The 26,434-nt window shown below is 37.9% G+C and overlaps 1 protein-coding gene across 9 annotated transcripts in view; it reads left to right on the top strand.

The window, feature by feature from the left end:
* The first annotated feature begins 11,692 nt into the window (after window positions 1-11,692).
* The window catches only part of PTK2 (protein tyrosine kinase 2), a 212,688-nt gene continuing 197,946 nt past the window's right edge, over window positions 11,693-26,434 (top strand). For all 9 annotated transcript variants that reach the window (XM_009328415.1, XM_009328414.1, XM_009328412.1 and 6 more), the window contains exon 1: window positions 11,693-11,752. The gene's annotated coding sequence lies outside the window, so the exon portion shown is untranslated. The remainder of the gene's footprint in view (window positions 11,753-26,434) is intronic.

Genomic DNA, 26,434 nt, shown 5'->3' with positions numbered 1-26,434 from the left:
TATCTAGTGATGTAACTTTGCTTCAAAGTATGTTACATGTTGTTGAAAGGGCTTTTTTTTTTTAAATACAATGGTTTACCACATGGTCATTAATAGTTGAATGGGGGAATCTTGGTTTTGTAAATTCCACCAAGCTAATAGATATTTGGGGGGATGATAGGGGGAGAGAAAAGCAGGAGTGCTTTTCGGAGATTAAGCAGTAAACCAGGTGGCTTTGATGGTTTAGGAAATAGTCTTCTATTTTTTAATGCATCTATGAATGTGTGGTGGGTTTTTTTCAGTAAGAGAGTAACTCAAGAAACAAGAAGTTACTTCTTGCCGTTTGTATAACAAAATGATTGGTTTTTTTCTTGCCCTGGTAGGCATTGCCGTGTGTAGCAGTACGGTCTTTCATATGATATAATGTTCATAGTAACAATACAGTCTATTCCCACTCCTTTTTGTATCTCTTAGGATTTGTGGAAGTCTTTTTCACTATGACAGAGAGCTTTCTGTGTTCTCAAAGTACAGTTTTGAAGTACATTGTGTTGCTGGTTGTTCTTAAAAATATGTATGTGTATTCATCTACAGGTTTTTGACAGCTGCCTGCACTGGTGTTGAAACAATAGTCATGTTTTGCAGAATGTTGGTAGCTATAAGTAGGTTGTAGTTCTGCTGTAAAATCTGTATATTCAAATCTTGTATGTTTTTAGTCTTGCATAATTTTTTGTCTTAAATTGAACATTTGTAGCTTTCGTTTGATGTAGATTATTGCATGAAGTGCCTCTGTATTCTCACGTTCTGGATAAATTTCAATAAATTGGTGGAAGGTATTTAAAAAGGACACTCTTATGCTGGAATTCATACTCCAGATCTTTTTTCTTGTGTTACAGCTACCAGTCTGGAATGCTAGCAGTGAAAACATGGGTTTTATTTACTTCTTACCATTAAGCTTTTGAGTCCTCATTTGAGAGAGCTGTCAATGAAAACTCAAGTGTGTGACTGAAATTTAGCTCCATCAGATGTGGTTTCCAGACTAAATCTGTTTTTCCTTTCGTTTCATGTTAGTGTAAGTCTAAAGGTTCAAGTACATTGCTGAGTAACGTGAAAACATGGACATATTGACTTAATTTCTTGAAAAGGTTTTAATTAGAGGCCAGGATTTTAAAAACTGCAACAAACAAATCCTTACTGTATCACTGAGCTCTTTTATGGAATGATAGCAGAAATGATTTAGGAACACTCTAAAACTCTAATTTTCAATGTACTTGTTTAGCACCTGAACTACAGTGATCCTCGTCTCCCTGAGTGGTAACTTCTACAGGATAGTTATTTTGTACTAAAAGCTGTCTTTTAAAATTTTTTTAAGTGTTTGAAAAAACCCTAGAACTTAATGCAGATTAATGCAAGATTCAAGTTTGTAAATTGTTAGCAATTTCAAGTGAGTCTCTTGATTCCTAAGATGGCCACTTAGGAACCTCAGCAGTCTGGTGTGTTCTACCACAGCATTCAATGAATGTGGTTTATTGTGTTTGTTAGAAAGACACGAAGTTGAAAGACTGGGAAATTAAATGGAAAATGTGATATCCAGATAGATAGCTGGTTTTAAATAGTCTTCTTAGTGTAGGAGAGGAAGAACTTCTGTGGAGATGATAAAGTAGATCTTTTTAAAAGCTCTCGTTTTTCATGTCCTGCTCTTCGTATTCAGGCAGTGGTTGATGGCTAATCAGATGAACTGTTGAAGAAAGTGGCTAATTAGGGACTGAACAACTTAAAAACCTGCAGGTTTTGTGGTGTAGGCTTAAATTTTTATTTTCCCTATCCCACTCCTTTGTAACTTTGTGTTCTTTCTACCATGTAAGCTTCCTGAGGTAGGAGTTTGTTGCTTGCTCAGCATTTAGTGTTCCTGACACTGGGATGCAAGTCTTGCAACTGGGGGGACTTTTGCGTGTTAGGTCTTCATGAATAGAAAATGATTAAAAAAAAAAAACAACCCAACCACACACACACAAAAAAAAAATCAAACAGCCAAAAGCACAGAAAACTTCAGATGGCTTGACCTGATTTTCTCTATTTGTATTAAAGCAGACACAAGAGCGGCAGTTGTGATTACCCAGGTGTGTTGTGCTGAAAGGTGTATGAACTACTAAAATTTGCAAAGGAATGTTTTGAAAGCTGTGTCAGAGGGATGTGTTGTTGGAGGGAGCTGACACAGGGAATCATGTATATGGAAGAAATAGTTTCAGAGATGGCAGGAGAACCAACAGAAACTGAATGTTCTCTGGCTCTGACAATACTTGAAATCTGGAGATGCAGATCACTGGTGATGTCAGTGGTTCGTAGATTAAGAAGAAATTGGAGAATAGTTTCTGAAATCTGGTTTACAAGGTTTGAATGCAATTTCTGTCAAGTAAAAATCAGAATGGAAAAGGTAAATAACACATGCTGAAGGCAACAGGCTTTGTTAGAGAACATCTGATGATTTGCTTGCATCAGTGTTAATTGTGGGTACATCTAAATTTTCTTCAGATCTGCAGCAATCCATGGCTGAACTGGTAAAACTCTCCTGTATCGGATTTCTTTTGTCCCCTATGACTTGAAGACTTTTTTCTCACCCTCTAATTCTCTGCATTGGTCCTCTGCCCTTTTTTTATCATGTTCAGCACAAAAAGGGCATATAGAAAAAGTTCAAGTAGTTTTTGTTAGCTTCCTATTGCACTGAAGTATTACTTCTTTTTTTTCTCCTGGGAAAGGGGAGCTGACAAGCACTCAACTTGGTTTTATTTTGCTGCAGGATTCCAACTTCATACAGTGTAATACAGGTCAGTTTAGAGCTTAATCCTTAAGACTAATCTTGACCCTTTCCCTGCCCGTGGAACTGTAATTTAACTCATTTTAAGACCCTGGACTAATTTCCTTCCTTTTGACCAAGAGTGTATAAGCAAAATGGGTGCATCAGTTGTCCTGGAGACAGTAATGGGAGATCACGTATTCTTTGCCACTGCTATGATTCTAGGTATGTTGATGAACAATAAATTTAGAAGCATTTAGACAGTGTATATGTTAGAGTCCTTAAATGAGGCACTTCTCATTGCCTTTGCAGAGGTTGTGGTGATAGAGAAGAAGCTGTTCTCACTGTTCGGGACAGTAAGAAAGAGGTCAGAGGGCTCTATTGACTGCTAACTACTGCTGCTTCCTGCTGCCATGCTTGGGGTTTTTCATTGTTTACCCACACATGAAAATGTGCAATTCCTGCTTTTGTTTTATTTCATTTTGGGGGCGGGGAGGGGGAGCAGACCATCTGAGGCTATAAAGTATCTTTGGAAGGCAGAGATAATTTTTCCTTTAGTCCCATTAAAGTTCCTGGGAAGGATATGAAGCAGCAGCTGATTTTTTTTTTTTTTTTTTAATATGGGAAGGAGAGGCTGCTACTCTTTCCTGTTTTCTTGCTGCTAGGATAGCAAATAATTTGGTTGCAAGGGGGTAGCAGAAGTCTAGTTTAGCAGAAGCTCAAAATGAGCAAAATGATATATTTTGAAGGTCTGACTACACCTCTTTAACCAGGTACCTAGCTTTTTTCCCAGGCCTTTCTTAAGTTGCAAGGAGTGTTTACTGATCTAATCCGTGGGATGTACAATAGCCAGTAAGGACTCGGGTCCATCTACATTTGATACTTAATTTCCTAGCATTGCCTTCAAGAGTACTGCTAATGAAGATACTAGTAAGAGACTTATAAATCCCAATGTCTGAGTTACACCCAGTGGTGGGGATTTATATCAGTAAATACCTGTTTCATCCTGTCTGTTGTAGGTTTTATGTTCAGTGTGAATGCTGAGGCAAGTTTGTCCTCAGTAATAGTCTGTAGCATTGAGATTCAGAAATTCTATGATATTTAAAAGAGAACTGCCTTTTACTGATTTTTAGGCAATCTTTTAAATTCTTTTTCTATGAAAGATTGTGTGAAAGCGTAAAATCTACTGCCACTTTCTTATTTTTACACAGGTATCTGTTCTTGATTTCCTTTTTTGGACTAGGCAGTTGTAATCTTTCTGTCCTTTGAGGGAAAAATTGTCTTATGTTCTGGTTTAGAATATTGGAATTTTTATTGCCCACTTTTCTCAAGTAAAAGTTAATACAGAAAGGAGAAAAATAAAATTAGTGTTTAAAAGAGTACAGTTCCTTTTTATTTTTCGTTAATTAACCAAGCTGTTTCCCAACTTTTTTTCCCCTGCTGTTTCTAATACACTTTTCTTCAAGCAGAAATTCCTTTTGCTGGTGGCTGAATGCTCTTGTTGTTCTTTTATACCTGCTTATACCTCAGGTTTTATCAGTCTCCTCCTTCATCCCCTTTGCTCCTTTACTGATGCTCTTCTGTAGTGGAAGCTGTTTAAAGGCAGGGTAACTTCTTCATAATTGATTTTACAGTCTAGGCAGTAGCATACAAAAGTAACGTGTAACAGGTACCTTTATAGTTCAGTTGCTTGAACTTACTCTTTGTGAAGAGTTAAACGTTGTACCAATTTAATTTTGTATTAGTCCTTGTTGCCCTTTCTTTATCCTTTCCTCCATCAAGTTCTGGAACTTGATGGAGGTATTCTTGTATTTTTGCCAATGCCTAAGACCTCTCGTGCCTGATACCACTTTTTTTGTTAACCACTGGTGGAAAGAGGTGGGAAACATTGCTACAACCACAGTATTGGAAGTCAGGAGGTGAGAATTTTATTTCTACCTCTTCTGTGGCTTATTTTTTTTTCCTTTTGATGGCTAAACTAATTTACCTGCTGTGCTGTTGTTTATTCTCCTTTAAAATAAGGACAGTGCTTTGCTTACGCTTCATCCACTGGCATATAAACACACGGCAATTCTGAAGTGCTTTTCATAGAGGGGTTTGAAGTACGCCTCACGAGGAAAAGTAGAAACCATGATGTTGGATCAAAGTTGTTCATTTGAAGTGCCATCTTAGTGCTTGGAATGAACCTTGGCATGGCCATCGCAATTAATTCACGTTTCTCAGTGTACTTGTTAACTTTTCATGATGCCTGACTCAGAACTGCATTTGCATTTACTAAATAAAATGCACTTGCATTTTATTTTATGAGTAGGAACAAAAGCTGGTTGATAATATGTATATAAAAATGCACGTCGCTCTGAGATGAGCCACAGTTTGGAGGGTTTTAGTCTCTAAACTCCATTTTTAATTGTATTGAAGATTGTTTAATTTTGTTATATTTTTAACTAGTTTTCTATTGCCAGCCTTCACCCAGGAAACCTTGACACACTGCTGACATGTAAGGGTCTCTTCCTTGCAATGAAGCTCCCTGCAAACGTTACAAATTACAGTTTCTGTTCTTGCTCTTGCGTTAACAGCACCATTATGAGAGTTCCGTTAATTAACGGCTAAAGAAGTAATTCTGAATTTTTATCAGTTCTAGTTTTCTATTTCAGGCTTAAGTACTATATCCTAGAGGCTTCTAGATTCCAGTTGGTTTATTAATTATCTTGTCATTTTCACTTTAGTTTGTATAAATCAGAAGGCTGGCTGTTTTCTGTACTTGTTCTGGTGCCTCTCAACTCCACAGCTTCTTCCTACTCCATATTTAGTGCATTTTGAATTTTGTTGTTCAAATGTCTGCTCAAAACATACTTTTCAAGTTCTACAAGAGCTGAGTAAGCAGTGATGTGCAGGTTATTGATTGATTGGTGCTCAGTTTGTGATTAACCTTTTTCTGCTGGTGCAGAAAAAGAAATGCTCTGCTGTGGTGTAGCAAGGGGGTAAATAATTGGGGTAATCGTTCCACTGAATTCGGTACTGGTAGGATTTAGTTCGAATGCTATTTTCAGTTTTGGGCACTGTACATTGAGAAAGGGTTTTGCTATCTTTTGGGTACTTTCAGTAGCAGATCAGATAGCTGAAGAATATGACACACAAGAATTGAACAAATTAGGATGTTAACTTTTTGTCTCCCCATAGTCTTAAGTTATTCACGTGCATTAGGCAACTACAAGGAGGAAGAAGATAAAGATTTATGGGCGCCAAAACAAGAAAGAGTTGACTTAAATAATAGGACTGAAGACTTGGGTTACTTACTTGTGGAGGAAGACTTCTAATGTGAAGAATAACAAACCATTGGATTAGATTAGGGATCTTGTCACTGACAGCCTCTAAGAACAAATTAGACATGTCAGAAAGGAAATGCTATTTATCCCTACCTGAGGAGTGGCAGATTGACAAGATGACCTCTTGAGTCCCATCCAGCACTGATTTTAGTGATGCTGACAGGTAAAGAATGTGGGGTTATTATTTTCAGGTTTACGCTGATAGTCAAAAGGTAGTTGACAGTAACCCCAGCAACTGATAGTTTTCTCTGAGCTCTTGTAAGCAAGTCCTCTTTGTTATCTTGTTAGCTATTGCCTGAGACTGCAGCTTTGAGGTAAATCTGTTGCAGGCAAAGCATCTTGTATTTTCTTTGTGGAATGCTTGTTCTCAGTTATGACTGTAAAGGTCATGGAAAGAAGATCCTTTCCATAAATGAAACTGTCATGCTCTTCTATAGATGCAGATGTTACCTAGATGTGGCTTGAAAAACAGAACTATAAACTGGTTACTGATATTAGAACAATTAGCTTAGTTGCCATTTTGTCGTACACTTACAAATTTAATGGAAGAAAATATGCAAGACTTCTAAACTGTGCAAGCAAGTTAATAAAGTGGCCTTGGAGGATGACTTTTCTTATTCCTTTTGGTATTGCCCTTTAATTAATGACTGTATTTTATTACGTATTAATAAACTGAGCTTTGCTTTCAGAATAATAGGAAGTCCTGGTGGATCTGTACTTTCATTTTATGTCTATCTTTAATATGCTAGCTTATATTTTGATGTTGCATATTTTGATGGCTTCCTCTTAATTGTAACTCAAATTAATCTACTTTAAAGCAAGTCAAAATGTTTCTCAGCATTTTGGCATGAGATTGGGAAACAGAATTAAGTAATGGTTAGTGAAAATGTGTATGGAGACAAATTAAAACGTGGTCTGTATGCCCTTCTGTACTCAGTACAGCCTCTGCTGGAAACTAGTATTAATGATGCACCCTGCATTTGAGATGTTCCTTACGAAAGAATAAACTCATTGATTGGATAGCTTTTTAAACATTATATTAAAATTTAGAGGCAGAAGCTGCTGGAATTAACATTTTAGTGCTACATCTGGGCTTTCAGGGAGCCTCTAAACTAAAAGATGGAGCTAAGTGTACATTTGTGCAATGTGTATTAACTCTTGTAAGCTGTTTGCTATGGTCTGGGGAACTAAAAGTAATTTTAAAAGAAATCTATGTGGTGTGAAGGCAAGGGGAAGCCTCTTGCTCATCATTTGTATTGAATTCTTTTTAATCAGTTACAAAAGCACCTAGCTAGACTAGATACTAAATCTTCATTATCAGGATAATCTAATAATTTCAGATTTACGTGGATTTCTTGTTTAGCATTGCCTTTGTAAATTGCGTGGTTTTGGCTAGGGGGGATCTCCTCCAAGGAGGACAACAGCGTTGTTATTACATACCTTAGTGCATATGTACATAAATCATGTTGGACATCTTAATTAATCAGTGGTTATCAGGAAAAAACAATCCATTTCCAGAAGTGAATAATACTCCTTTTATTTTGCCCATGTATTTTGATGGTACAGTTTAAGGATTGAAGTTTGTAAGAGAGATAGGGGGGGAAAAAGTAGATGGCATGTACTTCTCTTGTAGGAATATTCTGACTCTGTCTCTTCTTGAATGCTTTGTGAATATTAGGTTGAGTTTATTACTTGTATTTCTCGGGTTGTGGACGGAAACAAAAATAACATAGAGCCCCTGTAAAACTTAGTCAAGGAACGGAGTCAAAAGAAGGAGCGGGATATAACACCAAATACGCTTCTTTTCCATCTTCTGCCTAGAGTTTGCATCAATATTTCATTTTTATAAGAAATCGAGCTTTAGTTCTCTGGATTTCATTCCCTTGTTGGTGAAAATTTGTTACCTACATGAAATTAGTAAACAACCAAGGTGCCTAATCTCCTAAAGAAATCCACTTTAGAAGAAGAAGGTGTGCAGCATAGACGATTAATTCTCAGATGGGGATTTAAATGAAGCGAAAGTTTAGTTGTGTCATAGGCTACAAAGCCCCTGCTTATTCAGCCTTAGTAGAAGGGGGAGAATTTCTTTGTGCGATAGCAGTACTGCTTGTCTCATACTGTTTCAGTGCTTTCAACAGTTAGTTTTATGCCTTACTCTATTTTCATCAAAGGAGGAAAGGGAGTTCTTAGACAGGAGCATGTATCATTGGCTTCATTTTACAACTGAATCAGCTTTTTCTTCTCTTAAAGGCAAACAAAACCTTTAAACTGTTTCATAATCGGAGAAGAGTATTGAACACAGCAGCTTCCCTTCCTAGGAAACAAATTTTGGAGTTCTGTAATGTATTTATCTATGTGGCTTTTGGGAGATAAATCGGGATTGCATTGAAGTTCTTTCTTTCAAAAGTCTTTGTTACTTCTGTTGAAATAGGTATTAAACTATAGTATTCTCAAGTGGGAGTAGGAACATTGGTCATATTATAGCAAGCAAGAGATCATAGAGTGCAAGTACGGGAAGGGTGGGGACTGCAGCAAGTTGTGAAAATAAATGTACATAAAGCACACTTGCTTTAATACCTTACTCTTGAAGCTGATAGTGGTAAAATAAGGCAAGACCTTGTGCATTGCTGAGTCAAGATCAGTTTTGGAAAGGTGAAATTAAAGTAGTGAGTCTTGACAAAGGACTTGAAGCATAGTCAAAGTGAAATGGGGACGGGGAAACTGTGGTGCCTGTGTGTATATAATGTGAGTATTTAATGCACAGCTGTCACTTGAAATATGATAGTTTTTTGGACTGAGTCTGCATTACAGCAGTTTTAAGTGTTATGTTGAACTTGTGTTCTATGTTGTTCAATCTTTGTCTTTATAGCTGATTTTGTATGATGGCCCTTATGAATAGGAGGTGATAGTAAGTATGGTCTCCTTTATTTTCTGGTGTTTTTAATATGAGACAGAAGCGAGATCTTACTGAAGTTTGCCCTTCTTCCCCCAATTCAGTTATAACAATCTGGTTAAAAGTTTCTGTAGAACTACTGGTGGTGAGGCTGATGGTGGCCATATGGACATGTTTTGTGGTGACGTGCTTAGGATCTATGTTTGGGTCCAATGAGTCTGTTCAAAATTCTGCTTTATGGACTGCATTCTTCTGGTGTCCAAGCCACTGAGCAATGTTAAGATCAAGTTAGTGCTTGTACACCAATTATTCCAGAACGCTGAGGGTTTCAAGACTACTAAATCTTCATGCATTGTATCCATGCAAATAGTGCCTTTGAGTCAGTCTAGAATTCAGTAACTGCCTTGACTATTCTGGGACTCTTCCTGAAGGCCATAGGTCATTTGTTAGTAGACTGTACTCAGGGCTGTGTTGTACTATTCTTTGCATAGGTTTCTTCTTGGTGCTGCTGCTGAAAGTGCTCCAGGCAGGTCCATTACCCACATTGCTCGGTGTAGAGAAGCTGTGTATATACAGTTGTTTATGCAAGATATAGGAGAGTATCTAAAAACCTATAGGTACTGTATAACTAGCAGTAACAATAACATTGCAGGTAACTTAGTTATAATTATGTCTTAATCTCTGCTAAAGAAAATATTACTTACGTCCAGAAATTGCTGTTACTGTTCTTTCCCTGCACTGGCAGAGCTCTTGAAGTCTTTCCTGCCTACTGTGATCTTCTGTGGAGTTTTCCTGTGACTTACTGTAGTGCCAAAGGGACATCATTAGAGACCAGATCTGATCATGTTAAATGCTTTATAAGGATAGAAATGTTGCATCACATCAAATTGTTTATTTGCTTTGCACATTACCTCCCCTGGTGCAACTTGAGGCCATTTCCTCTTATCCTATTGCTTGTTACTTGGGAGAAGAGACTGAGACCCACCTCGCTACAACCTCCTTTCAGGTGGTTGTAGGGAGTGATAAGGTCTCCCCCAGCCTCCTTTTCTCCAGGCTAAACAAACCCCAGTTGGGTTAGCGACCTGCTACACCACTTAGACACATTAAGTCTATGGGTCCGGATGGGATCCACCCAAGGGTACTGAGGGAGCTGGCGGAAGTGCTCACCAAGCCACTTTCCATCCTTTACCAATAGTCCTGGCTAATCGGGAAGGTCCCAGTTGACTGGAGGTTAGCAAATGTGATGCCCATCTACAAGAAGGGCTGGAAGGAGGATCCGAGGAACTACAGGCCTGTCAGCCTGACCTCGGTGCCGAGGTGGGTGTCAGTCTCTTTTCCCAAGTAATGAGCGATAGGATGAGAGGAAATGGCCTCAAGTTGCACCAGGGGAGGTTTAGATTGGATATTAGGAAAAATCTCTTCACCGAAAGGGTTGTCAAGTATTGGAACAGTCTGCCCCAGGGAAGTGGTTGAGTCACCATCCCTGGAAGTATTTAAAAGACGTGTAGATGTGGTGCTTAGGGACATGGTTTAGTGGTGGACTTGGCAGTTCTAGGTTAATGGTTGGACTTGATGATCTTAAAGGTCTTTTCCAACCTAAATGATTCTATGATAAATTTAAGTATTTTGGTTTTCTTAGTTTTTCAGTTGTTATAGCTTAGATGAATGCTTAAAATAGGATTTGAGTGTTCTGTTTGTTTATTAAAAAAAAAAAATCACTGCACAGTTTCTTTTAACTTTTTTGTGTTACTTTACTTTATCTCATCAGATTCTCTTCTCTCGTGGAAATCTTCCGGCGGCCTTTGTGTGTGGGGAAAAGCTTAAGTAGTGAAGGTGAATAAAGGTTCAGAAACAGTTCTTAAAAATTGATTTCGAAGTGCTTAATATGTAAGTTTAGGCTTTGTATTGGTACTGCCTTTGTCCCTATAGTATATATTTGTTCAAGAGGCAAAAGAGCAAAATCAACTAGCAAAATAGCAAAACCAACTCTGTAGATTACTCAACTCTGGAGTTCTTTCGGTTCGATCATTTCCTTTAAGGAAAAAAATACAACTCTTTCTGGACAGTGTATTACGTGTGTGTTTTGAGCTATATCTGTATGTATTTGTTACTCCAGCTAAAAACTGGCTTGGCTGTGCTATGATGCACATACTCTGAGGAAATAAATGCTTTTCACTAGTTCCTCCCCCCCACTTTTTTTTTCTAGAGAAGCACTCTTTCTAATTGTAGATCTGGATGCTGCTAATGTTTTGAATCGCTCATCAGGGTCTTCAATACTCACTGAATTGTTGTTTCCATTAAATGTATGTTAGCTATATGAAAGGTTCACTTCAGAATCCTTCTTTAACCCTCCTCCTTCTTCAAAATACCAAAACCATACAACTTGTGAAATTTTTAGTTTACTTGCATGGGACCTACAGGATTTCTGGTAACTTGCTTTGTAAGGTATCTATTTTGAGTTCAAATGTAAGCCCCTGCTTCTACTTCTACAAACTTCTTTTGTGGTTTTTTTTTTTCTTAAGGACTTCCAGCTAAATAATCTGCACTTCTAAAGCAGGATATGTGCTGCAGCTAATTCATTTGGAAGATTATCTTGTGTTCATAATAAGAATATCAGTTATTTGCTTTTAAGCTTGTTGGATATTTGCCTACTTCAATGTTAGGTCAAGAAAATAACCTGATCAATTCTAAATGTTTATTTCAGATTTCATGTTTCATCCTGTATTAAGCACCTGCTGCTGAGAGCTGGAAAGTCTACTTAAGGTATGTGGAATAGCTAATGATTTCAGTTTCACACAGGGTATTATTCTGGGTAAGATGGTTCAAGTTGAGATTTTTTTTTTTGTTCTTTCATTGTAATTATTGTTGAAAATCCTGATTTTTAAACAGTGGACATTAAAACAGAATTTCTTGGTTTGTCTTTTTCCCTGAGTCTCCTAGAACTGGCCTTTCTCTGACATCCCATTTATGGCCCTTCTGTTCAGCCTGAGGGGGTACAGAGGTGCGTAGGCCTGTGCAGCAAGTAATCTATTGTGTATGGGAGGAATTTGTAATGTGGTTTTTTCACCTACCAAAACTACTTAGCTGGAAATTCTGACCAGACTGATGTGCTGGCTTTGGAGCAAAATATTAACGATTCTCTATTTTCATGTTCTGCTTTTTTGTAAAAATTTGTCTTAAGCAAAGACTGTAGGGGCATTTGGCTTAATCTTAAGTAGTTTTGCTATAAGCGGGAGTAGAGAAGTTGGGTAACCACAGTATTCTTTGTGTTACAGGAATCTTATTTCTGGTTCCTATTTTTTTGATTCGTTGTGACACCTCCCCCCACTCCAATATACTTGGTATTTCTGACTTCTGCTTGTATTGGTACTGACATACATGGATGTTTGGAATATTCTTACATATGAGTGTGGCTAGAATAACTTGTTGGATATATGGGTTTTTTTTTCTTTTCTGGTTTGGTGTGTTTATTGTTTGTTTTTCTTTCTACAGTCTTCTCTGCGGTTGGTGGTTTGGGAGCCTGTATTACTTTTTTTTTTCCCCCTAAGGCTTTGGCAGGTACCAAAATTAATCGCCTGCCACTTCAAGAGCAGTTTTGCATCTAACTCACTGATGTGGAGAGCCTTATTTAAAACTTTTATATCACCTGTTTTAGATTATGTTAATGTTCTCCTTGCTTGGGCTGTAATGTGCTTGAAAACAAAGGAGGTGTGGCTGCTAGCATTTCACATGGACTAGGCCCCTAATGGGATTTCAGAATTTCAGACTGTTATCTTGCAGTTCAACTTCAGAGTATTGCCCCTCCAGGATGTCTCTGTATTTTCACCTTCAGGAGACAGCAGAGGGTCACTTTGCGCTTCCTGACTATCTACCTTTGCAGGGGTAGATGTCTTTATTCTTCAGGCGCTTTTTTGCTTAACTTCTTACTTCATGAGTGGTCTGGATATTAGTCAGCCTTTTTTAAACTTCAATTTTCAAGTTTATGGTGACTAATTGCTTCTCCTTTTCAATTTCTCCCTTCCCTTTTCTGGTGTGGGATAATGTTTGTATTATGCAATTAGTTTTTTCTAAGGAGTTCCATCTACTTTCACCACTCCAAGGAATAAGTTGGGTGATTTAAGAAATAGCAGTCTTCAGTTTTGTCACCTAAACTGGGGGAAAAAAAAAAGTACTTCAGTTTGAACAAAAAGCACTAGTACTGGTATCTTTATCAATTAAGACTAAAATTTGTTGCGTTGTGTATCATGTTAAATCTGAATTATGATTGGGATGGAAAAGTAGGCATTTTTAAAATATTTTTTTGATCATCTAAAACTAATAGTGTGACAAATCGAGAAAACAAGGGGAGGGGGGCAAACTGGGCCCCCCCTCTTCAGTTTATTATATATAAAGGCCTGCAAATCAGACCTGTGACTTCAGGGGGTTTTTTTATGCTTCCTTTCATTTTGTTTGACCTTTTAAAAGGAATGGCTATGACTGTTGTGATGTCATAGGCAAAAAAGCACACTTGTATGTTTTGTGAACTGAAGCCATTTGTTGTTCGGAACACATGGTTTGTAAAAGGCTGAAGTGAGTCATATCCTGCTAAAACCATGGCAACTAAGTATTTATTAGTTTGTTAGGTAAATATCTTGCAGTACCTTCCTAGATAAGACTTCATAGAAAGCCAGCCCTGTGAATAACAAGGCTGTGAAATATAATGGCAAGTAAGAAGAAGAAACAGCGAAAGATCTTAAATGTAAATTGCAGGTACTTCTGACTTGTCAGGTTTACATTGAAGTATATGTATTTTTTTCTGGCTGGGGATTTGGTAGGAGGAAGAGCTCAGTGGTACTTACTCTTTGAAATCGGTATTATATATGCAGATACTGGAATGACAGTTCCAGTGGAAAGGACAGAAAAATGTACTGAATCTTTTGCTTACCCAGGTGCTTTATAAACTGTTACTGTAAGTCTTACATTCATATTGCAAAAATTTAAGCTCTTATGTGTATCACGGTAGGCCTTTCATTACACGATCACATACTTCGTTCCACAGAACGACTACCTTGTTTGGTACCAAAAATATACTTGTCTATTCACTGCACTCTTCAAGCCCTTCTCTTACAGGATGGATTTTTTCCTGTTAAGTTTGCCATGGTAGTGCTGGTTTTACCCATTCATCTTATGATATTATTAGTATGTGTATTGCGTGGCATCACAGAATTTAGGATAAAAGGTTTCAATTTTAGGTCCCTGCTCAGACATGCCATTTTTTGTTGTAACACTTAAAATTTGCACTCAAAGCAGATCTCCCACTGATTTGAATAGCACCTGAAAGTACTTGACAATTCTGTATTTAACCCCCCAGGTATCAAGGCATGTGCCCATGAAAGAGAAAAGCATGGTGATTGCGGGAAAACTTGACTAAACGACTCTGCTAACATGATCCAGAAAGCCTGAATGCATAGATGACACTTAATTGCTTCAGCTCATAAAGTATTCTTTGTCTTCTTCCTGATGCTAGTTATTTACTCTGATTATTTATTAGTGAATGCAGAAGACATGTATGTATAGGAAGGGATTATAAGTTTCTGTAAACAGTTATTTTAGTTTATAATAAACAGTTTATAATAAACAGTTCTGTTTAGCTTTATAATTCTGACTTATTCCCCAGGCCAGTCTTTATGCACTGAATTGGTGCAGGGGTTCTGTAGGTAAAAGTACATGTAATTGTATGGGTATTTATTGTGTGTGTGTTGTCAAAGATGTCGGACAGCCATTGACAGTAGGTGGTGCTAGCACTTCCACCTAAGCAGCAGCTTCCAAAAGACGTTCTCCTGATTGTATCCCTACTGCAAGTGACATCAGATGCTTTCCAACTTTATGGTTTTATTTCAGTTGAAATTAAACTAGTATTTGATGAGCAACCTTGTTGTATCCAGCATAGCACTCGTTTAAAAACAGTTTGGCAGATCGATAAATTAATGTTCCTTTTTTATCTCTTACAGCAAGAAATGCTTCCCTAATAAAATCTTGAAGATCCATGTTTTCTGTATATTTTGGATGTTATGTGTGTAATCTTGTTTTAATACATTCAGGGCTTTTCCCTTCCTGATACAAAATCTGTTTCGAAAGATTTCAGTTTGCACTTAAAACTGTAAAGAACAACCACTCTATTCTCAAGTGTCAAGATAATCAATGTATATTGTTTCTTGCCAATAACACCTATGTGCTTATAGCTCCTCCTGGCTTCTGAAAGTGGAATTTTGCTGGGCTTGCTGCCTGGTTTATTATTCTGGACTTTTGGGGTATTGGGGAAAGATTTACTTTTCCTCCAAGGTTATAGTAAACCAACTTCTTCCACGCAGGCTGGATTGACAAGTGTGTGTGAGTTCACCAGTGGTTCAGTGCAGAACACGCTCTTCTCTCTGGCTGGGTTCTTGCTGTGAAGGGCTCTGTGCTCCATCTGTATTGGCAGGCATCACCAGAGTTTTAAAAGCAATGAACTTGAATGTAATGCATACAAACCGTGCCGTGTGGTGCTTAATGCCTTCCTGAACTCTCTGTCCTGGCCTTTGCTCAGCATAGTTGTTGTTCCTCAGCCTGTCCCCAGAGCAACTGTTGTCTTTTACATAAAACTAAGTGGGCTGGGGAAGATAAATTTCAGTGCTTGTGATATTCTCCTTAGTTGTCTCATCCCTCAGTGAAGTTTAATAAAACCTCAGCCTGTCTGGATTATCTCGGAATACGTTACCGAGGTAGAATGAAGTAGGGTTTTCGTCTTCCCTCTGGAGGTGCCAAAGGTCTTCTGTATACCAAAACAAATTATTTGTTTTGGTTGCTAGCCCTTCTGGTAAATGTGAGTAGGGAAATACAAAGCAGAAAACAAAGTTTGACTCTGTAAATAGTACTCCTTTATAATACAACTTGGATGGATCTGTAGTAGTACATTCTGATGATGCCAAGCGTAGCCATGTAATTCTACTGCTGCTACCTTCCAGACTGTTTAAATTGCAGTTTTGTGACCATTATTTCATCTTGGAAACGTTGAGACCTTCTTACAGAGTAGATTCTTCTCCTCATTGTGGGGCAACTAATTTTTTTTTTCTTCATCGCAGCCCTGCAAACACATACCTGTTCAAATTTGTGTATCCATGTTGACATGTTCAAATCAGTAATAGTAGTTCTTATATCTGAAGTCAAGCATGCCTATACATGTTTTTTTAACTATTATGGTGGTAGGCTTATTTATAGTCGTAACGAAGGTGGATGCAACCCATTTTATTGGTCTAAAAAGCAAAACTAATTCTGTTTCACTGTGGCTATTCTGTTCCATCCCACTAGTGTATTTATCACTTCTCTAAAAATAGACTTGGAGCTTTTGGGAGGGTTAGAGCTTAGAGCAGAGTTATATTTGCAGTAAAGTTCACTGTAACTCTTTTCTATGAGAACACTTCACTTGCTCGCTGGTCATGTATAATTGTCCTTTGATCCTGTGTTTTGGTTAATGGGGTAAGGTCTGTACTGCCTGTTATTTGCTGTAGGAAATACACAAGACTGTTTTAACACTGGCCTGGGAAAGTTTCTAAAAGCAACAGGTTATTCTGAACCATTCACCAGGACCATTCTTATACAAAATAATCAATGATAATGTGCATCTCACTGCTAGGTGGTAGACTTAAAATTTCCAATATGTCCAAATTTCAGACACTTAGTGGATCAACTCCATATCAGCCTTGCACCTTAAAGTGTGTTACCTTCCCGCTCGTACAAAGAAAACTTGAAGAGAATTTTCTGAGAGCATCAAAAAGACAAATTCAAACCAGACCATAATTTTTTCAAGGCTTGAAAAGTTCAATTCTCACCTGTGAACTGAGTTAGGCTTGCGAGGCTTCCTGTTATCCTTTGTGATAGTGTTTGTTATTGGTATAGCATCTTGAGTTGTAGTTGTAGACCAGGTTGTAATGAGTGTCCTTATAAGAAAAAGAAAATCAGTGGATACAAAAGTACTGACAAGTCATAAAAATGGAAAAAATATCGGCCAGCTTGATAGGCAGCAGGACCAGCAAGTGACAACCCAGGGGTTGCCAAGGTTGGTTTGTATGCGCTGTAGTAAAGGAAAGATCTGGGTTATTTCCTGGCAGACATTCATGGAGAACTTCCTCTGAAGAGAAGCAGTCTTGAGTGCATTTCCTGAAACATGTTTTAATTAGCAGTGCCTGAGATGCAGGGAATTTCACTCCTCAGGAAATTCGGGGCTTATAAATACTGTGCTGTGCTCAAAACAGGACCTGATATTCTAGCTTAACCCTTATTAGCGTTGTATAAAGTAAAAAGATTACTTGTCTCCCTTATGTTTGGCACCCCTTGTTCACAAGTCCCAACATAATATTAGTTTTTTATTTATTTTCCCCTTCTCTCGGTAGTCTCAATAGTTCTTGTTCACTTTTGATTCACTAAAACTTCCTCATTTTCTGTGGTATTACTGTCTTGCTAGTAATCTCATTTTGTATATGCATGGTTGATTATTCTTACCTAGTTGTAAAGCTGGTGGAAAATCATGCGATAGTGTTAGAAGCCTTTGATGTGACGTCTTTCCTTCTCATGTATTTATAAGACACATTACCAGTTACATGTGAACAGGCGGTATAAATCCTTTCAAATCGACCTGACTCCCCTTTATGTCTAGATGCTTGCAGATAATTTGGTTTGCTTATTCTCTTATTTCTTTGGGACCTTGAGTTGCGTAAGTCTTCCTAATGCATCATAATTCTTTAGATGCCAATTTCTTTTGAAACTCATTGCTTTGAATTTGTTTGCTAAGCTTGTAGTTGAGTAGAGTATATTTATAAAAAGCTTTCTTCTGTTTAGTGAGCTTGTGCTGCTGTCTCTGTTTAAAATGTTCCAACTCAGCAACAGAGTTTTTAGCTGTGGATTTGTGGACCAAAAGTGTTGACCGTTAAATTTTGGAAACAATGCTGTGTTTTCATGTGCTTGAATTTCATTAAGTCCCTTTACAGTAGCAGGAATTGGCAGAAATAGTGGTTTATTTTTTATTATATTGTGTACTGTTCACACATGCTCCTATCTTGGGTATAGACTAGATGGCTATCAGAAGTGATGTGATTTCTTTTGTTTCTTTCTTACTGGTAACTATGAGTCAGTACTTTTTTTCTGTGGCAAGAAGTAAAGCAGGCAACTTGAATTCCCTGGGCAAGATGCTGGACAACTGCAGCTTAGGCAGTTTTTCCTTATTAAGGAGGATGAAGAGGACATGAAAAGGCAATGAGAGTCTATAACTGCACCCATAAAGGAATGCATTAAATGAGATATAATGCTCTGTGCCAAGGGAGGGCCTTGATTGCCTAGCAGAAGTTATTAATAGCTGTTCCAGGTACCACTGAAATACTGCCCTTTAGCAACATGTGGAAGGTATATTGTAACACAGTCCACTCCCAGCTGTATTGTGGAAGGTCCAGTCTTTAAATTGCTAACCAAGATTCCCATTAAAAAAAGAAAAAGGTCATTTCTTATTTTAGTAAAATAGTATTTAGAGTATGGAAAGGAAAAGGGCGCTTAAAAAGTCATGGTTGTCAACAGGACTCCAACTTTGGCATTCCAGGTTATATTTGTATGTATTGTTAGCAGGTGGTTGTGTTGTCATTTCCCTCTTTCAGGATCAGTCTACTCGGTTTAACTTTCTGGATAGGATGATAAAAGCTTGGCAGAATCATAGTAGGTGTTAAAGCCCAAAGGAATTGGGGCAGCTATGGTCATGGAGTCCTTCCTTTCAGCCCATTCCTTTACTGTAAATGATCTCTGCAAGAGCAATGTCCAAAAGGAATGGTAGGCTTTTTCTAATAGTATACTGCTCAATGTATTCTAACTTTCTCCTGTTTCTGGAAGTCTTTTCGTGGTGTTTTGCTAGTAGTAATATTCCTGGGAGTCTGAACCGTATTGTGTCATAGCTATTTTAAGCAGAACAATTCAGGTTGTACTCCTCTGCCTTTCCTGTATGCTAATTCTTACAAATCAGCTTACATATAAATTTGAGTCGGACTTTTTTTATGGTGAATAATTTACCTTAGAAGCCTCTGCATAATAATTTTTGTTTTTGAAAAACAAACAGGATGTTAACTTCCACCTCCTTTTTGCATGGTGTTAGGGGCTTTTATACCTATCCTTTGATGCCTTAGAAAAAAATCCTGAGCACAGGATATATTTGTATCCAGCCTGAGTCCTTGTGCTTCTAGCTCTATGCTAAATCCTAAATAGATGTGACCCTATTTGAGGCCCATTTTCTCCAGGAGATCTTGTGTGGATGTAAGTAGTCAATGAAGAATAGGACATCTGGTGGTGGTGGTGGTATCTGGGCTTCAGTTCAGAGGTTTCCTCTTCCGAAGATTTGAAGAGAAGACAAGCCAAAGCTACCTGGAAGATTTGCTTGGGGGGGTTGTGTATGTGTGTATAAACATATGTATGTGGTCTGAAACTTTCACCAGTTACTCTTCTACTTATTGAAGGAAAAGGTTATGAGTTAGAGCTCTATATAAATCCAGAGTTCAAGTGACATAAGAATTACTGAATCCTGATACTAATACAAGGAATTAATATCTTTGATGTTGCTTTTGGTAACAAACAGCTTTGGAGACATAACATAAATGCAGCTCTCCCCCTGGAAAGGAGAAAGAATGACATAAGGAAAACAGTATGTTACATTGCTTAATATACTGATGGGCTCTGTATCCATAGTGATGACAGCAGAAAAACCTGCACAGAATGCTGCTACCGTTACCGCGATAACTATATACAAGCAGTACGACTAATATGAGTCAGAAGATGCTGTTTTAGCTTTTCTAACTAAAACTTCCACTTGAAGGTGTCATCATACAAAGAAAACTTGTGATGGCTATATTCAGGGGAGCAACACAGATTTAAAAATTAGCTGAAATGCACAAATACAGAGTTAATTAGTCTTTTAGTGTCTAATGCGTTTCTAATGCAAGATGTGCATCCCCTAATTCTTAGTGGGCAAAGTGTGGAAGTACTAAGGTGGAGAGGGAGGGTTGCAATCAGTCGGAAGGCTCAATCTGTTTTTAAGTACAAGACTAAGTAATCCTTATTCATTCAAGTTCCTCACCTGGTTTGTGTTTTTAAAGAGAATACTTAATCCCTAAATTTGCATCTGAACTGTAAAATACTTTTGTCAGGAAAAAATAATTTCTGTGTTATTTGGGTGAGTTGGGTGGAGTTTACTTTAAATTTGTTACTTTAGCATGAACTTCTTTTTTCCGCTTTCTTCAAAATAATTTTTCAAGATAAATTAGTGGGAACGTGTGAACATTTGAAAAGCAGTTTGTAGGAAAGGCCCAAAGCTTGGTCTCAGGTCTAGAATTTTTGCTCTCATAGAAGTTATAGTTAGTTATAGAAGATTATAGAAACTGAACCAAAGACTTGCTTTTGGGGATGGTAGACCTACTGTTTTTCTTAGTCCTCTTAAGTGGCAGCAACGCAGAATTTCTGCAAATTCGCACGTGTCAGTTAATACTGGTTTTCATCTTTGCAGCATCCATGTTTTCTGTGTAGCTGGTCTGATGACTAATTGAGGTCATACGCAGTCTGTTCAGGAAATCCTGGTAACTTTGCATTTCCTTATATTTACTGTTGTCTCGTATCGTTAAAATTGCCTAAAGTGTGTTTTGAAGCAAGGACATCTCTTGATTTGTTTGCGATATCTCAAATTTCTGAAGAATGCAGAAATTTGAAGGAGGGAAACAGTTAGGGATCTGAGCAGCCCAAGGACAAGAAACCTCTCCAAGCCTACTTAATTCCCTGTGATAGAAAGAGAAATATGTGGAAAAAATTTGGTTTTGGCTTATGCAAATAATGGCACATACGTGCCATTTGTGGCTTAAATGGGGTGGTTATTCCCAAATTTTTGTTAAAAGCAGGGGATACTAAAAAAACTGTGTTGAAATATTCATAGTATATAATTGCTGAGGCTGTTGGTAGTGCACATTGGTATTTATTTCACTTTATGGTTTATAATATATACACTTTGTAGATAACTTCTGTTACATTTTTAACTCCTAGACTGACTGCAAATTAAATATTGATTTGTGCATTGCTGGTTTTTAAGCTTCAAGGCATTTCTGAGTTGTGGTTAATTGATCTCCAACTCCACATTTTAACACACAGAGGTGGTTCTGAAAGAAAGGCATCTGAATTGCAAATTACTGTATGTTTTACACATGCAGTTCACGTATTTAACCGATTTCATGAACTTGAGACTAGCCTATTTTGCTGTGCAAGTTACTCTTTGAAATGCTGGTAAATATGAAGGGAAAATAAGGATAGAACAAAACAAGAAATAAGCTACTGTTAAGTTTTCTAATGTGAAAGTAACATTATTTGCATGTAAAATATTTAGAAATTGTACTCTTATTCACACTGTCCATCTCACGGCATTCAGTTTCCCAAAAACCCAAAAGTCAGACCTCAATTTTCTAGAGCCTTCAGTCACAAATGTCAGTATTTAGCCAGTAATCAGGGCTGTAATCCAGTCCATGAATGTTCCCAACGTAGGTTTCTGCTGGCTTATTCTCACAACTTATGATGAAATGTATTTAATTCACATGTATCTGTCACGGTTTTCCTGAATGAGAGAATTTTGTCCCTAAAAATAAATTTTCGTGGCTGTTGTATGAGGCCATATGAGTTATTTTTAATATTTTATGCTACTTAAAAGCATTTGGATGTGTGTTCGTTTGGTTCTTAATCAATGTTACAATTGATTGCCTTTCATTTGAATAACATACTCATCTTTAAAGAGTGTTGGGCTGGAGGTCCACCAGGTCTCTAGTCTTGGTCATAATGTAAAATTTAAAAGCCCACCAGAAACTGTGTTTCACAGAGGACAGCTGTTGAGTTCAGCAGTTGAAAAGAGTTGCTTACTACCAGAAGTCTTGTCTCTGGCTGGTGGTGATGAGCTGATAAAAGTTAACATAATACAGTGAGATTGTCTTAACTCTTGAGCAGGTAGAGTGAGGTTTCCTTGTTTGTTGTCTTTGAGATGTCATTGAAAAAGCTGATGTCAGGAGGGAGAGCCGTGTTGGCCTTAGGACATCAGATGTTGTAGGTTGGCTCCATCAACCAGCAGTTATAAGGAGATAAGGTGTCCATTAATGATGTGCATGGGAAGGAGTGCAAGTCATTGAAACAATTTTGTGACAAAACTACTGTATTTGCTTACCCCAACTGCAAAAGCAACATATGACGTATTTGCATTTTGAATGGCTTTAGTTTTAGGGTTTGGGGTGGAGGTTGAGGAGACGATGGGGAGTTAAGTCCTGCGGAGACTACATCTTGGAAGCCTAAATAGCAATAAAGTCCTTAGTTTCTCAGTCCAGCTTGGTATTTTTGTACTTTGGGGAAGAAATGGAGCAGTTGGAACTTTACATTCTCTTAGTATTAACTTCTTAAAAAGCCAAACAAGATAGTATTTTTCTTCAAACTTTTCAGAAATAGAATATCTGGATGTAGGACAGGTCAGAAAGGTAAGAATTAGGTGTTCTTGCATTCACGTTAGTGCTTTGGAAGGAGGCCTCAGGATGAGTCGTGGCAAGTCACTGCTGTCTGCCCAGCCTCAAAACTGCACTTAATGATTTTTGGAACAGTGTCTAATCTGTAGACTTTAAATTTTAGAGCTGTATGTAATTGCCAAATCTGTTGACATTGTCTAATGTCTACAGACAGATGTGAAGATGTCTTCATTAGAAAAGTCTATGTGGGAAAAATCTGAAATCTTTCTTTTTCGGTATTGCTTTTTCTGAGGTGATCTAAATAAGTTTTAGCTAGTATATTGTAATTGTACACCGTTGGGATAAGCCTTTTTGTATACATTGTCTGTAAGAGGTAGTTTGGACCAGATGATGCCCTTCTTCACTGCACAGAAACTCCCTTGGACAGGATGAAACCGTTGGAAGTCACCACCCTTGACATAATGCTTCCCCTCTCTCTACAGTCATGTTCTTAATGACAGTATTGTCTGTTGTTACCTTGCTTTCCTAAATAATTAGACTTGTAGTGCATACCAACTCTCTGTTATATTCTCTCCCACGCTTTTTGGCCATAAGCTGCTTCCTACCAAATTGAGCACAGAGGCAGAAGCTTCAAAACACAGGCTGCCGACATCAGCGTGCACGCATGGTGTCCCCCAAACTGGTACACTTGGAACTTCGAACCATCCAGAGCACTATGATGCTTCTTGCCAACTGGTAGCAAGGAGGCGGGGTTGGGGCTTGGGGGTTAGCCAGAATGGCTGTCAGGAGGCAGGTAACGGCCGGTTGGATAAGTTTCATGAAAGATTTGCTAGTGTACAGGTGCATTGGGATGAAGGGGCCACACTGATGGCTGCTTTACTTTCTCCTTGCTCGAGGGTGTTCTGAACACTGATGGTGTTGATGATGGGAACTAATGCTTTACTAATCTATTCAGAGAAGTTTCTTGATTTTTTTTTAAAATTTTTAATTTGGTATTTCAAAACAATGTATTTAAATATTTTAATATTTTAAGAAGTTAAATTGTGTTGGAAGTGTGTAGGGCGGTCTTGTGATCTTGGATAGCCTATTAAGCACCATGCTGTGCCATTCATTTGCATCTTGGTCTTGCTTTTTAAATTTGGAAGCTTTCTGACACTGCTTTCAGTTTTTCTTTGCACTGTAAAAACGAAGTGATCTTTACAGCTGCTGAGGCAAAAATAAGTTTGAAAACGTAAAAAACCATCCAATTAGGGTATGGGATTCACATGGTCAAATGGGATAGCAGGAGGAACAGTTGCCCAGTTTACCCCAAATTCTTCTAGAAGATTTCTGTGGGTTTTCTCTTCTCCATAGAAAGAGACACACTCCATAGGTTTCCTTCTGGCCTCGTGACTTTTGTCACCGCTCTGTGATTCAGGAGTTGGGAGAAAGGAGATAAATGGACTTACTTAAATTGCATTCATGTGGCAGCAAGGTTAACATTCCTGTCATTAGGCTGAAAATAATTCTGGCGTTCTTTGAGCTTCCTGTGGTTTGCTCTGAGCTTTCAGCATCCTGTTACTAAGAACTTGTGCATTTCTTGTCATGTGGGGCTGCAGCAGACAAATACAAAGTAGAAATTATTTCAGCTCCAATTCTGTGACATGTTGTTAGCATATGCAGCTCGGAATTCCTTTGTATTGTCACAAATGCTTAATTTGCAGAATGGCGAAATAAATATTAACTGTACCAGAGTTGACACTTGGAATAAGTATGCACTACAGTTCTTTAATTTGATCTCTTTCTGCATATCAGCAGAAGATGTATATGTTCAGAAGTTCCTGAAATACTGGCATCCTCGTGCAGTAGCTGGATGACTTTGTGCTAGAATTACTTTAATGTTTTCAAGCTAATATCAGTTCACATCCACTCTGAGCCTGTTTAGATCTTGAAACAGCTTGCACGGAAAATGAGTCTCCTTGTAATAATTATTGGAAATTTGAATAAGGTTTTTAATTTGGACCTTAAGCCATTTTCTTTCTCTTTTATAAGCTTGAACTCAAATGACTTTTTGAGGGTGAGTTTTAGGATGCCTTCACCAGCAATTCGGAGAGGGCAGATTGGGGAAAAGAGATCTTGACGAACTCAATGTTGTTTCAATATTTGATTAATTTAATTTTTTTAATAAGCATTGCATATGTATTCTGCACATTATGGGAGATACATGATATTGTTACAATGTATTCTAAATAACTTAGTGTGCTAGGGGTATCTGGCATTTCATTACATGATAATTTGAAAACTAGATCATAGAGTAATTAAAAAAATGTTCACCTTCTTAACGTTACCGAGGTTGAAAGTGCGTGAAACAACTGTCAGTTCTGTTCTTCATAATCATTGTGACCAAGTTCAATTCTTTGTTCTTACTCTTGTGGAATTCAGTGGCATCTGACTTTGTCTAAGTTGGATCTGTAGCAGAGAAAGCTGGATAGTTTTTTTTTTTTGCTGGTCTGTCTTTCTTCCATGCCCGATGAATGATCAGAAAAGGAAAAGCTTTTTAGAGAATAGTCCTCAAATAATTTATCCTTGTTTGAAGTAACAAAAGAGGTGAGCTGCCGTTGGTTTTTCAGGCACGCAGAATGGTGGGGTAACGAATAAAATACAATATCAGTGAGGAATTGAAAGAGTTTAACACTGTTTTTTCTTGGTTTAGGCTTTATTATTCCTGTTGCCATAATGTCCTACAGGTTACATTGTGGTACAAAACATTTACGTTTTACTGCCTTCCAGCACTCATTGCTGAGGCAAAAGCACACATTTCTTCGGTACAGTTCTTTGTGGCCTTGAGTTCTTATCTTTATGCAGACAATATTTGTTCACGGAGTCCAACCTACACAGGGCTGTACCAAATATGCTTACATAATTGGGATCTTTGCGGTCCTTTTTTTAAAATACTTTATTTCTGCCAATGCATGTTACAGCTAACTTGCTTGCTGATAAGGAATTATTATACATCAACAGTGTATGTATTCACCACCAGTATTGCATTTTACATATCAACAAAGCAAGTTCAAGTCAGATATAATTGTATAAGTGTATATACTATATGATCCCTTTGCATAAATGGAAAAAGCTGTTACTGGAATATTTGACTATATACTTTTGAAGTGAAACAGCACTGTTTTTTAACATCAGCAGAAATAGTAAATTTCAGACTTTTTTTTTAATAGTAGATGGGAACAATTTTTTTCTAGGAAGTCATGTCTAGATACAAAATTATGGTGGACTTAAAATCCATTTAAAATAGACCCGCAGTACTTAAATACTTACCAATATAAGGCAAGTCAGAGTTACTAAGGGACTTAGTGATTTTTAGCTAAGAAAGAAATGAGCGTGTTTTGTGAACAGCACTCCCGTCAGGACTCCTTTCCCTGCTGCCCTTAAAATTGGTCTGTTAATTATTTGTGAGGAAAATCGGTTTGACAGCCCTGAAGGCAGAAGTGTTCATTCACAGTACAAATAGTGCTGTCACGCTGTAGCCTTGGTGCTGGAATGACAAGAGCTGCTTCTTGGAGAACCACCTCCAGTCTTGCTCCAGGATTGTTTGAGTACCTCCAGCTCTGGGGCTGCCAGCAGGGCTGACTAGTAGATGCGTCTCCTGTAACGTGTTAACTTATAGCTTCAAACCATTCTGTGTGGACCTCCAAACATTCTTATACGGCAGCTTTCTGTCATTGTCTTTCGATATTTCTATGGATAACGTAATTAGTTTAAACAACCTTCATAAATTTTGGGTAGGGTTGTAAGCTGCTTGTTATCTCATCTGAGACAGCAGGGACCTGGACCTAGAACTCATTCTGTTCCGACACGTGCATTTATCCAGCCTGGTTTTGGCCAGGAACCTATGCAGCAGATGTAAAGTGTATATAAATTGAGAGTTGCC

The sequence above is a fragment of the Pygoscelis adeliae genome, unplaced genomic scaffold (assembly GCF_000699105.1).
Source record: "Pygoscelis adeliae isolate BGI_AS28 unplaced genomic scaffold, ASM69910v1 Scaffold457, whole genome shotgun sequence".
Taxonomy (NCBI): Eukaryota; Metazoa; Chordata; class Aves; order Sphenisciformes; family Spheniscidae; genus Pygoscelis; species Pygoscelis adeliae.
The sequence above is the reverse complement of the archived record's forward strand: the minus strand, read 5'-3'. Positions and strand labels throughout refer to the sequence as shown.